We start from the raw sequence: 12,297 nt of genomic DNA on the forward strand, positions 1-12,297 counted from the left end.
GGCTTGGGAATGAGGTAGTTACCCCCCACTGATCATGGCCAACTAGGGATCTCCTTACCAACAAACCGTCTTGGATTCAGAACATCTTTGGACATTTCATCAACACTCTGAGGTCCTCTTTCCCTATGTAATCGATATCCAGGGTAAAGTTCTCAGGGTCCTCAATGTGTTGATAAAACTTACCAATTATTGGATCCCCTTTTTGAGCTGTAATCAAGTCAGCATCTGGGGTCTCCTTACTCCATTGTGCAGTTGAGAGATCTTTGTGAGCATTTGTCTGGGACCTAGTGATAGCAGTGACCTGGATCTCCCCCAACAGGGACTCAATCTCAATTAGATCCCCTTGGATGGCTCCGGTTTTGGCCAGCTGATCAGCTAAGTCATTTCCAGTTTTGTCTGGTCCCTCTACTTTAGAATGACCCTTGATCTTTTTCCAGTAGATGGTCATCCCATTCGAGGTGACCAGATCATTAATGTTTTGAATTAATTTCCCATGTTTCAAAGGTTTATTATTAGCACATAACATGCCTCTGGAACATGCCTCTGGTTTTCGAGTTCACCGGGTGCTCCACGAATCCATTCCGTACATAATCCGAATCTGTGATTATGTCCAGTTCGTGGAGTTGATGTTGGACAGCAGTGAGGATGGCTTGATGCACAGCCTTCAACTCTGCCACTTGACTACTTCGGGGACCAATCTTGTACCCAGCAGAGGGTTCTGGGGTCTCATCCACCCATGCATACCCTACGCCGGCCACAAGTTCTTTTTCCCTGTTTTTGTCAACATGGTAAGAGCATCCATCCAATAGACAGTGGACAATCCCGCACACTTGTTTTCTTCAAGACTTTGTGTGGGGAATTGAGGTATGCCTCCATGTTGTCCTTGATTTTTAGACTCTCCTCCTCGAGACAGTTTCCTCTGGCACAATCATGCAAGTCAGCCAGACCTTGCGCCAGGGGACTCTTCTTGTTTTGGCCATATCTGACCTCCAAAGGAAAGCCTTACATTGACAGAATCCAGGAGGTAATTCGGGAATTACTCACATTTCCGGCCCGGATTCTGTCACTTTGGAGTTTTGCAGAGGCTGGTGTGGAGTCTCCACTATGATGTGTTCCCCCTGGATAAATGGGCGGTAATTCTTCAATGCCCACACCGTTGCCAGGAGTGCCTTCTCAAAATCGTTGAATTTCTCCTCCACAGAGGATAAAGGTTTACTCGCATAGGAGATGACTTTATTGACCTTGTCATGCTTTTGATATAATACTGCCGTCAAGCATGTATTAGAGAACCCTGTCTCCAAGAAGAACTCCTTATTTCTGACAGGGTAAGCTATGCAAGGCACTTGTGAGAGGCTTCTTTTGAGTTGTCTTACTGCCTCAGCTTGTTCAAGACCCCACTCCCACTTGACCCCCCCTTCAAAAGATGAATCAGGGGTCTTGTGATCTCTGCGTAGTCCTCAATGAACTTTGTACTGTAATTAGTCAGTCCAAGGAGGCTCCTTAGTTCCCGCAGAGTTGTGGGGTTTTTCAATTTCTGAAGTGCTTCCACTTTCTTTTCCGGGGGACAGAGACCCTGAGGAATACTCTCATGCCCCAGGAAATGTACACAGGTTCTACACCACTGTGCCTTTTGAAAGGAGAGTTTTGCTCCGGCAGCCCTCAACTGTGTCAGAACATAACGGATCTCCGCTATGTGTTCCTCCACAGTTGAGCTTTTGATGAGAACATCAACTACATAGGCCCGGTTACCCCTCTCACCCAGGTCGTGAATGGCCTTATGTAGAAAAATGTTGAATTCATGGAGTTGATGTATCCGAAGTGTGTACTGCTGCCCTCAAAGGTGAAGACCAGCTTGTATTTGTCTTCCCTACTGACAGGTACAGTCTAGTATCCATTGGTCAGGTCTATTGCAGTGAATACCTGTGACGCCTGGATCTGGGCCAGCCCTTGGTCAATGTAGGAAAGAGGCCATCGGGAAGTATGGACCCATTTTTTGAGCTCCCTAAGGTCGTTACAGAGTCTCCACTTGCCGTTTGGCTTCAAAATCTCCAGCACCGGATTATTGAAGGTGCTGTGGACTGGATGGATTATCCCACGGGACTCAAGGTTCTTAATTATTTCAGTAAGGATCTCCATTGATGCGAGAGGCGAACACTGGAGTCATGCCAGGGTCTGTGGGAATTGTTGCTGTGTGGATGTCGGTGCGACCGCAGTCATATGAGTCCACCGCAAAGAGATCTTGAAAATCCAAGACAACTTTTTTCAATTTTTTATTCTGCTCCAGAGTCTCACAGGCATCAGCTAGGTTGACTCTCTCTTCAACCATCTGCATGAAGCATGGAAAGACTTCCGGTTTCGCTATCTCAGCGGCCTCCTCCAGCTGGGTGGAGAAATCCCTGGTCAGAGTACTGATTTGGACCGGTGGCTTCAGGTGGGGAAGGCAGCCCTCATGGACCTAGAAAATCACCTCATCCCTCCTGAAGTCACAAGTGACATCTTCCTTACCATAAGGGCTGGAAGTGTACTGCAGGAAGATCCCCCCATGCCGGGTGAAGATCCTGTTGTTGTGTTGTCATCACTGTCAAAACAGTCCCTGGGGATTGGTCCTAACAGTTCATTGCCTAAATCTATGGAAAAATGTTGGTCATCAACCGCCATTCCAATAATGGTGCATGCGGCTAGAGTGATACTCTTTAAGTCGCTGTTATCCACCTCTATTGGAATGGTGTCATGTTCTATGTTGACTAATGGAGTTGGGTTTACCCCCAACCCTTGCTGTTGGAGAAAAGCATTTAGATGAATATAGGCATCAGGGTTTTTAAATTTCTGTCCTCTTTTAACTTTCACTTCCCGGCAGAATTGTCGAGTCCTTTCTGGGATGGTGACTTCCTCTCCAATCTGAATTTCAACTGCATAAGGCAGCAGTTGAGCTGACCTAAATGCTTTCTCTGGGTCATCAAAGCCAATGGGATTATCCGCTAATCGGGACCAAGCTTTGAAGTTTATTAGGTCCAAACTAATGGCAAAGCGATTGAGAATGTCACTGCCTAAGTAAAAGGCGACAGTGACGTTTCACACGACCCAACAATTATGGACTATGCTCTTGTTGCCTATGGAGATTTTGAGCATACACCTGCTTGGCAGGAGATGTTTGGAATTAGTTGTTTCCAGATCCATTTCCTATTTGTCTTTCAGTTTGAATGTGGGAATGGCTGGATCTTTTGGGAGTTGGCGGAACATGGCTTTGCTGATGAAGCTCATACCATTTTTCACACACTCTCGGGCGAGAACAGAGTCATACCCTTCATTTAACTGGACAGGGATGAACAACTGGTCTCCAATCTGCTGAATATCAGCCAGGCTTTGAGCTGATTTCTCATCTTTCTGGACTGTAGGAGTGGGAATGATGATTGTGGATTGGTAAAGAATTTCAGAGTGTTTCCTTCCAGTGTGGAATGCCACCTTAAACTTGAAGGACGTTTGATTTTCAGGAATAGAGAGGATCCCCCATCACCAGTTTGTTGTCCTACTGCTATTACTGTCACATCTGGTATTTGGTTGTTCTGGAAGTGAAATTCTACTTGGTCAGATTTTTGCTCAACCATGTGGCAAGTGCCATTTAAACTAACATGGTTGACACTCTGTTTTAATTTTATTGGTCGGCTAGTCTGGGTTTACGCAATCTATTAGGGGTGACAACCTTCGCAGGAAGTCATTCCCTAGTAAACAAGGGGTGCCCTCTGGAGTTACAACTATGACCGGGTGATTCACCTTGTGTCGCCCAATTTTAATATCCAAATCCACAGTCCCCTCAATGGGAATTTCCTTCCCGTCAAAGTTCTGAAGTTGTCCAGGAAGAAGGGTGAGGGGAATTTGGTAATTCTCCCCCCTTCCTACATTCAGTTTATCAAAGGCCCTTTTTGACAGAAGGGTAAATTGGGATCCAGTGTCCACCAGTGCCAAAATTGTACCCTGCCCCTGTTTTAGGACCAGGGCATAGAATCGTCCCTCCTTCTCCTCAAGGGGGCACAGATAATGTACATTTTTGGACAACTGGTGGGTTAGTTTTTTAGTTTTGGACACTGATAGAGAAGAGATTTGGGCAGAATTCTGTGGGGAGTCTTGGCAATCTGAAAAGAAAAGGTGACAACTAGATATGGGAGAAGTTTTGGGATCCCCTGGTTCTGGTGCTGGGCTGCCCCCCCTTTTTGGAGGCAGTCGCCAGGATGGGTTAGAACCAGGGGATTTTCATGTTGTTGTTTCTGGGGGTGGATGATGGGCGGCACTATCTCAGTCCCCATATCTCCCCAGTCTGGATTTGAATCATTTGGGACCCATTTTTATTTGGGAGGAGTTCCCCCATCTCTGAAGGAGAAGATCCTTTTCCCAGGATCCTCTAAGGATCCCTCTCCTTCAAATTGGAAGATGTGTACCTCCTCCTCAAAATGGGTCTGTTTGAGTTCTTTGTTTCTCCTACCCCCCCCCCCTGCTCCTTCGGTTGCAGACTTTTAGGAGCAGGATATTTTGGTTCCGGTTGTTGGGTTACCAGGGGCTTTTTACAAGTGGGGAAGGAGGCTTCCTCCAAGGCTTTACAACCCCCTTCCCCTTGTGCCTCCTCCCTGGGAACCGGTGGGTTGTTGGGGTTCTGCCCCCGTCATTGCTCTGGAGCACCAGCTCCAGAGTTGGAGGCATTATGCACCGGCATGCTCATCTGAGGGTTCTGCTGAGCCCTCAGCATGTGACCCAGATCCTGTGCCTTGTTTTGGACCTGGTGCTCTAGCTGTGACATCTGCTCAGGCTGATACAGGGTTCTGTTGTCTCCCCTGGGCTGATCCCGGGAAGGGTAGGTATCCCTTCTCTGAAAATACCCTGGGTTTGGAAAATGTGGGTACCCCTCCACCCTTGGCCTCCCCTCTCCCGGATTAGGTTGTCTGGGCTCAGGAAAGTGGGGAAAGAAGGATGGATGATTTTGGGGTTGAAGGTTTTGTGGGTACCTGGGGAAGAAGTTCTGTCCAGGATTTGGGGAATTTCTGCCCTCCTGGGGGAAGTGAGGAGGGCAGTTCCCTGGGTTAGCTGGTGCTTGGTTTGATCCTCCCCCTTGGGCTGGAGGAGTCCACACATAACCCAGGATGGGTCGGGTCCCCTTTTAGCATGGACCTATGTAGTCAGAGGAGTGAGGAATCCCATTTGTGGGATTACCTCCTTGGCTCCCTGTCTGCGACTGGCCCGAGGGCCTTCTGGGTTTGGGATTATTCTGCTGTGCAGGCAGGTTTTTAGGCCCCCCATCTCCAAATCCAAAATGGGGGCAACTTCACTTCTGCCTCCTCAGCAGCAGCAGGGGTGTTGTTTGGTTTGGGGCTTTTAGCATTATTTTGGTTTTCTATGGGCTTTTGCACCTCATAAATTCTGGTGGCCTGATCAATGACCCAGTCTAGTGATATTTTCTGATGAAAATCTCTCACTAGCTGAGTCATGATGTACTTTGGTAGAGTGTGGAAAAAAGTATTTGCAAATTCTTTGCTGTCCGTGTGCACCCTTCTGGTGGTCTGCGCAAAAGCACGCTTTAATTCCTGCACACATTCTTGTGGGGCCTGATCCTCCCCACATTGCAAGTTGTACACTGCATTGCGAGCCTCCTGAGGATTTCTGTGTACAGAAAAATGCTTCAAGATGGCTGCCCTATAGGTGGACCATCTAGAATGATTTTGGTCCTCCAGCCCCGCAAAGAAGCTGGAGTATTCTGATGAGAAGGTCTGTTTCACATATTGAAAACAGCTTTGGCTGTCCTTCAAATGGAAAGTTTTCATCAACTGCTCAAAGAGCTCTGAGTGCTCCCAAACAGAATACTTAGCGTTCGTATGATAAGGTGTGATGACGCTCCTTATTGCTTTGATCTGTTTTGAGGGGTCCTTAAGCAAGGCCCCTTTTGCCTTATTTGCCTTTTTGGTTCGGGTAACCCTGGTCCACTCCTCCTCTGACTCAGAGGCACTGCTCCCAGAGGTGCCCATCTGGTCTTCTAGGCTCTACCGGATTCTGTGAGCCTGGGAATGGCTGGCAGAATGTGGGGACCTAGTCTCCTGTGTCCTGGGGCGCTCAGAGGAGTCTTCTGATTCCTCCTTGCTCCCAGGATTTGATGGGTACCCCCCCCACTGTCCTAGCTGGGTAGAGATTTTCAGGATGCCCTTAGTGGTCCTACTCTCATGGTGTTCCCCACTAAATGTAACGGTACTTGCGTACCCATACCCTGATGCACGCCCATCCATTCCTGGGAGGTGCTGGTCTATGAGCCCCATATTTCTGATTGGATTGAAATCTACCATCCTGTGGCCCTTGGCTCATGTGCACCAGTGGACATGGGGGTGGCAGAGTCCAGGGATTGGAAGAGGTGAAGGCCTCTGGTACTAGGGTACCGAGGTTAGGCTCAGGTGTTTCCCTTTCCCAGGGAACATCATCTCTATCAGTCCCTGCTCCCTGTTGCCATGCAAGAACCTGAGCTTTCTTTTCCTCAATCAAGACCTTACTAGTCTCTATCAATCTCTCTTGCATGGCTACCTGTCTGTGGAGCCTGTCATTGTTCTCACAGAGAGCCTAATTTTCTCTCAGTGCTTCCTGGGTTGTTTTTGAGTACTGAGCCAGTCTTTGAGGCAGGAGGGTTACCTCCAGAGTCCTGTCCATACTGGACTGGTCCTTCCTTGCTAGAGCCTCTTTCACCCTCCTGGTGTGCTCTAACAATTTTTGATGGTCTTTTTGGAGGTCACACAGTCCCTAGAGGGCCAGGAGATTTGCTTCCAGTTTCTCTTTTAAATAGTAGACTTCCTGGCCTAAGGTGTCCCTTTCCTGAGGAAGAGCCTGCCTCTGTGCCGCCAGGTCATCCCTCTGTCTTTGAAGCGCACCAGCTTTCTGGCGCTCTTCATCAAATTCTGCCTAGGTGTCCAGGTCTTTCAGGATCAATTTTTTGCTCTACTCTTTCTCTCTGTCTAGGTGGCTTTGCAGGGTGACTACCTGCTCTGTGTATGTCCTGTTGAAATGTATATGTTGCTCCAGCTTTTTCTGGCTCTGCAGTAGGGAGTCCAAACTTTCTTGGTACTCCTTCTGCAGGGCCAGCATTCTGGTATCCTGTTCTGCTTCTTCCTGCTGCAGGAGACCCATGCCCTCTTTTATTTTGATTATGTACTGCCTACTTTCATTTTCGGACTCTTGGCTCCTCTGTAGCCTCTGTTCAGCAGAGTCCAGATCAGTTTGGGCCTTTCCTAATGCTGGCAGTTGCTTACTTGCCAGATCTTGGCCTTCAGTATATTTATCCTGTATGGCTCCAATAGATAGGTATAGATATGCCGCTATTTTGTTAATCTTGTTTTTCTCCTGCTTTGACTTAGGGGCCATATATAGTTCACTCAGGGCCATATGTAATGGACCCTGATCTTGCCATGTATCTAAACCTGTTGCAGTGATCTGTTCTGTGATTGCCTGCAACCACACATTCTGATCATGCTCTGTCCATTCAACCCTTACAAATAGTTTATGCAATAGGTGCTCTCAAGCCATATTGATCTCTACCAGTGTCACCCTTCTGGAAATAATGATTTCCTTCCTGATTTACAAAAGTTTTATTTTATTTTTGAAAAACAGACCGATTCCTTAGAGTGTTCCCTTTTGAAGGGTGCTTTTCACAGTGTAACACACAGTGGTAGCCCAACAGGATTTATGTACCCTGTCAGTTAGCACACTGTATGAAGCTGTCACTAGTGGTATATCTAATTCAGAAATCCCGTGCACTAGCCCCTAATCTGTAAGTGGTTTCAACCCAGCACTCCACCTAAGTCAATGCTTAGCATGTGATGCACACCTGGAACCCTTAATTATATATTTTTATGTCTAAAGTTCTTTTATTTCTGAATGATGTACCCTTATATCACGCCCTCTCTTTGAATCCCTCACTTAACCAAGAAGTAGGTTGTTTTGCAAAGTTAAAAGATTTATTTGATGGATTTGAACAAGATATATATCACACATTTATGAATTTGAACAATATCTAGATATCACACTATTAATATTTATACAATGATCACCAATGGATGATATTACAATCAACAATCTCTTTAATCAATAGGAGTATGGATGAGAAGAATAATGTAGCATAGAATAAAACTTTGTGTGGGTTCAATGAAATGCAATGATAGGAAATTAATGCAGCACAGAAATAAAACCTGATATGAATTCAATTAAATGCAATGTAATAACTCTTTCCCCCTGATACTACTCAATCCAGCCTAATATACAATAAAGAGATGGAAGGAGAGAAAACAGGTTTCAGGAATAAACACTCTACAAATGCAGTTTCAATCCCAATTCCCCCAGCAAGCTTAGAGAGAAACAGGAATGATTTTAAACAGGTCAATTGCTTTTCAATGTGATTTTAAATTAATGGGAAAAATGCTAAAAGTGGATTTAATTCTCTAAATTTGATTCAAAACTAGTGGGACCCGCTTTGGATAGCTTCAGGTAAACACTAGCAATGATGATTGAATGTCTGGCAGATAGGAAACTGAATTCAGAGGTAGAATGCAAGAAATAGCTATTTTACATGTGATGAAATTGAGCCAAATACAGATTTGCGGCAAACCTTTCAGCGCGCGAGAAACGCGATTACAGAAAAACTACAAGGAATTGGAATGCGGATTTAGATTCGTTTGAAAGCTGAGGATTTCGTTTCTAGCATGTACAGTTCAAAACTTACAAAGGTTTTAGTAGAGGTCGATTTTTCTCAAAAATAGTCAAGTGGCCTCATTCAAACCTGGAGGAATGGGTTAACGGGTGCCGCTAATGGTGGCAGGCCCGTTAAACCCATTCCGCCTCATTACGGGGTTCCCTCGTGGGAGCCGATGTGGACGTCTGGTTTTAACAGACATCCACATCGGCTCCCACGAGGGGACCAGGGAGCTAACAACGGGGCGGTCGTAATCGGCCCATTGTTAGCTCCCTTCGCCCATTCCCATTGAGCCCTATGGGGGCTCAAATGTGAATGGGGACGGTCCGGGCCCGAGTTCCCTGTAAGGGGAATTTCCGGGCCCTCCAAACTCAGAATGGCCCGGTAATTCCCCATTCAGGGAACCCGGACTCGGTTCTGGTGGCAGCCATGCCCTTATTAAGGGCATGGCTACCGCCAAAGCCGTAATGAGGCCCAAGGTTTTCAAATGAAAGATGCGCTTTTGAATATTACAAACAATCATTTTCTTGGCACTAAGGAGACTATGAAGATGCAAGATACCCAACGGTACAGCCACCAGAACAGGCCGCCTCCGCTCTGACTTTTGCCCACCAAGACACTTGTCTTGCTTCAGCAAATATATTACCGCAAAAATGATATTATCGCTACAATTAACAAAGGACTATACGGATGAGGGAAAGATTCAGAACAGACAAAAGAGATTCTACAATGCAGTTCTGGATATGTTCGAATGGGTTGGATAGGATTACTTAAGGATAAGAGATTGGCTATGGACATTTCTATGCTAAATACTCACAACTATGGTTTTGGAATAGGCATGTCAGGATCTGGTCAAAGGTTTTGGACTAGAATTCTGCTAGCCCACCAGACAGGATTTAGGCACCCGGTTCTGCACTCAGCACGGCACTCTGGTCTCTGCACGGCACTCTGGACTGGATCTGACGTGTTGGTTCTGGAGTTTACAGCTATCTGGTTTCAGCCCTGCTCTACTGGTTTGGATCTCTGGGTTCTGGCAAGAGTTCTTGGCAAGAAGCAGAAAACAGCACAGCCAGGCTGTTCAATTCTTGAAGAGTGCCTTGGAAATCTGGGGTTAAATTCAGGTTGCAAGATTTTGAAGGCCACGCTGAGAAAGGTTCAAATTTGGAATTGGGCCTTCTGCTTTCAGAGTTCTGGAGTCTTGGATCTGGGTTCTCCTGCAGAGCGCTTTGCCAGTAAATCAGTTGATGGGTGAATTTGTATGTGTCCCTAGGTCCTAAACAGTCCATATTTATCTATTTCCCAAAGGGGTGGATAGGCTGATTATACTAAGCCCACCCTCTAGGAATCCAATTGGTCAGAGTATTTCCTAGTGATGTTGCAATTTACAATCCAGGGAAAAACCTCCCCTTTGTTTCTACACAGAAAATCTATTTTTCATACACTGCATATTTCCAATATCACCAACTTGCTAATAATACATATTCACATCACATATTTAATAGAGCATTTATCCGTCCGAGTCCCATCTTCTTGAGAGTTTCGGTTCCAAACTGACAGTTTTTTGTGCTTTTGGTTGGTTACCCAGTGTCAGATCTGTACACATTTTTCCACATTCATGCACATGACATCTGGGCATAATCCTGTAAACTTTCATATTCCTAGCATGATCACAATTGCTACAATATCAACATTTTAGTAGTCCCGTCTCTGAATATCGCACAGGGTTCAGAGTAGTTTCAAATTGTGAGCAGCATTGTTATATAAACAACCTATGAAATACAGATCTTTCCAAAATTTTCACAGTTTTCTATGAGTCTTTTTCCAAAAAGATATTTCCTTGAAGTTTCAGATACACATATCAGTCCAGTCCCACCTCCCAGGTTTGGCTGGGCCCGAGCAACCTGAGCCTCTCTTCCTTTGGCAACTGGTTTCTGTTGACGCCCACATTTGCATTTCCTTTCAGTCAAGGGACCCTTTTGTCTCCACTCAGAGCAACAGGGCAAAATCTCCTCCCACTTCCATTAACAACTCAATGCCAGTTCCTGAGCAGAGAGCAGGAGGAAGATTCCTTTGTTTGGGGAGAAGCTGTGGAATGTCTTTGAAGTCCAGTGTGGCTGACATTAGTTAACTTTAAAACACTGTTTAAAAATGGGCTTTTCTAAAATACAATTTACATTTTCTACAAACATCCACACAAATCATTCCAGTCTTTTTAAAGCATAGAGATTTAATTGTAGCAACCAATATTGCTTTTGATGGCAGGTTTCTTCTTTTCTACAATTTGATTTTAAGACACAAGTTTTAAACTGACAGTATAAGTAATGACAGCTAGGACGCAGGCGAGCGACGGTACTGAGCCCATTTCTGACATATTTTTCCAAGGCAAGCACCTTTTGAAAGTGAATTTTTTTATGATGAAAGGTGTTTCTCCTGACATCTTGCGTATGGGGATTCCTTAAATAAGGTGATGGTGAACACCCCACAGGGATGTTGGATCTTCTCTGCTGTTTGGGAGCCATGTTTGGGTCTCCTGTTTTACCACTGACATAGGCAAAAAAAATTGGCGGCCTATATTTCAGGTTTTCCTGCACATTTCTCAAAGGTTTTTAGTGCGCATAAGGCTTTTCGGCGGCCATACTGTTGTTTTTGATGAAAGCAGCACACAGTAATGTTGCAGGGCTAGACTAGTGGGTCAGAACACCCCACAGGTAACAATGGTGGAAACTCCACAAGCGGCTGCCAATGTGACAACAAATGTGGTGAGAGAAAAATTAACAGTAACAGCTGCAGCAGGTACTACAGGAATGTCAGGGGGCATGCAGGCAGGGCAGGACTGCACCCCAGCTCAGGCAGCAGTACCAGGTATGTTTACGTGGCATGTGCCATAGGAAACAAAGGAAAAAGATATGGAAGGAAAAATACATTGATATATTTTCACTGTTGGATTATGGAAGGGTTGAAGATGGAAAGAAGGGAAAGGAGAGGGGAAATGAAAAACATTCTTTGTCGAAAGGTCAGTAGCAAACTGGGTAATGACTTTCTCAATATTTACGTCTCTTTTGCTAGAGATATCCTCTGAGCTCTTTCAGAAATTTTGGTCCTATAATCACCTGGTGCTAACAATGTATCATGATTGTGCATTTGGGGCACAATTGTACACCTGGCTACCAAAAATGGGTTTACACCTGGGAGGATGGCACAGCCCTTTTGGAGTAGCATGGGGATTGGAGATAAGAAAGGTGCTTGTTGGGCATAACAAAAAGTCCAGTTGTGCGAGAATGTTCTGAAAACGTTCGACAGCATGAGTAGACTAAGGCTGTGGGAGAAGATATTAAGGGGAGCCGTCCAAAGGACATCTTACAGATGGTGGAGGCATTTCCTAGAAGGGTGCATGTACATAGCACAAATATGTGAATAAACAGTGGGCCTGTTTATGAGGGTGTGGATAAGTGGGACTTATACTAGCAACAAAACAAACAGCAAAAAATGTAATAAGAAAACAGTTGACTAAAAAAGTAACATTATAGATATTCAAAATGACACTATTAAGCAGTGTCAATGAATGAAGTGGTGGAATCAGACAATGAGTA

The sequence above is a fragment of the Ambystoma mexicanum genome, chromosome 3q, assembly GCF_040938575.1.
Source record: "Ambystoma mexicanum isolate Mex_15411 chromosome 3q, UKY_AmexF1_1, whole genome shotgun sequence".
Lineage (NCBI taxonomy): Eukaryota > Metazoa > Chordata > Amphibia > Caudata > Ambystomatidae > Ambystoma > Ambystoma mexicanum.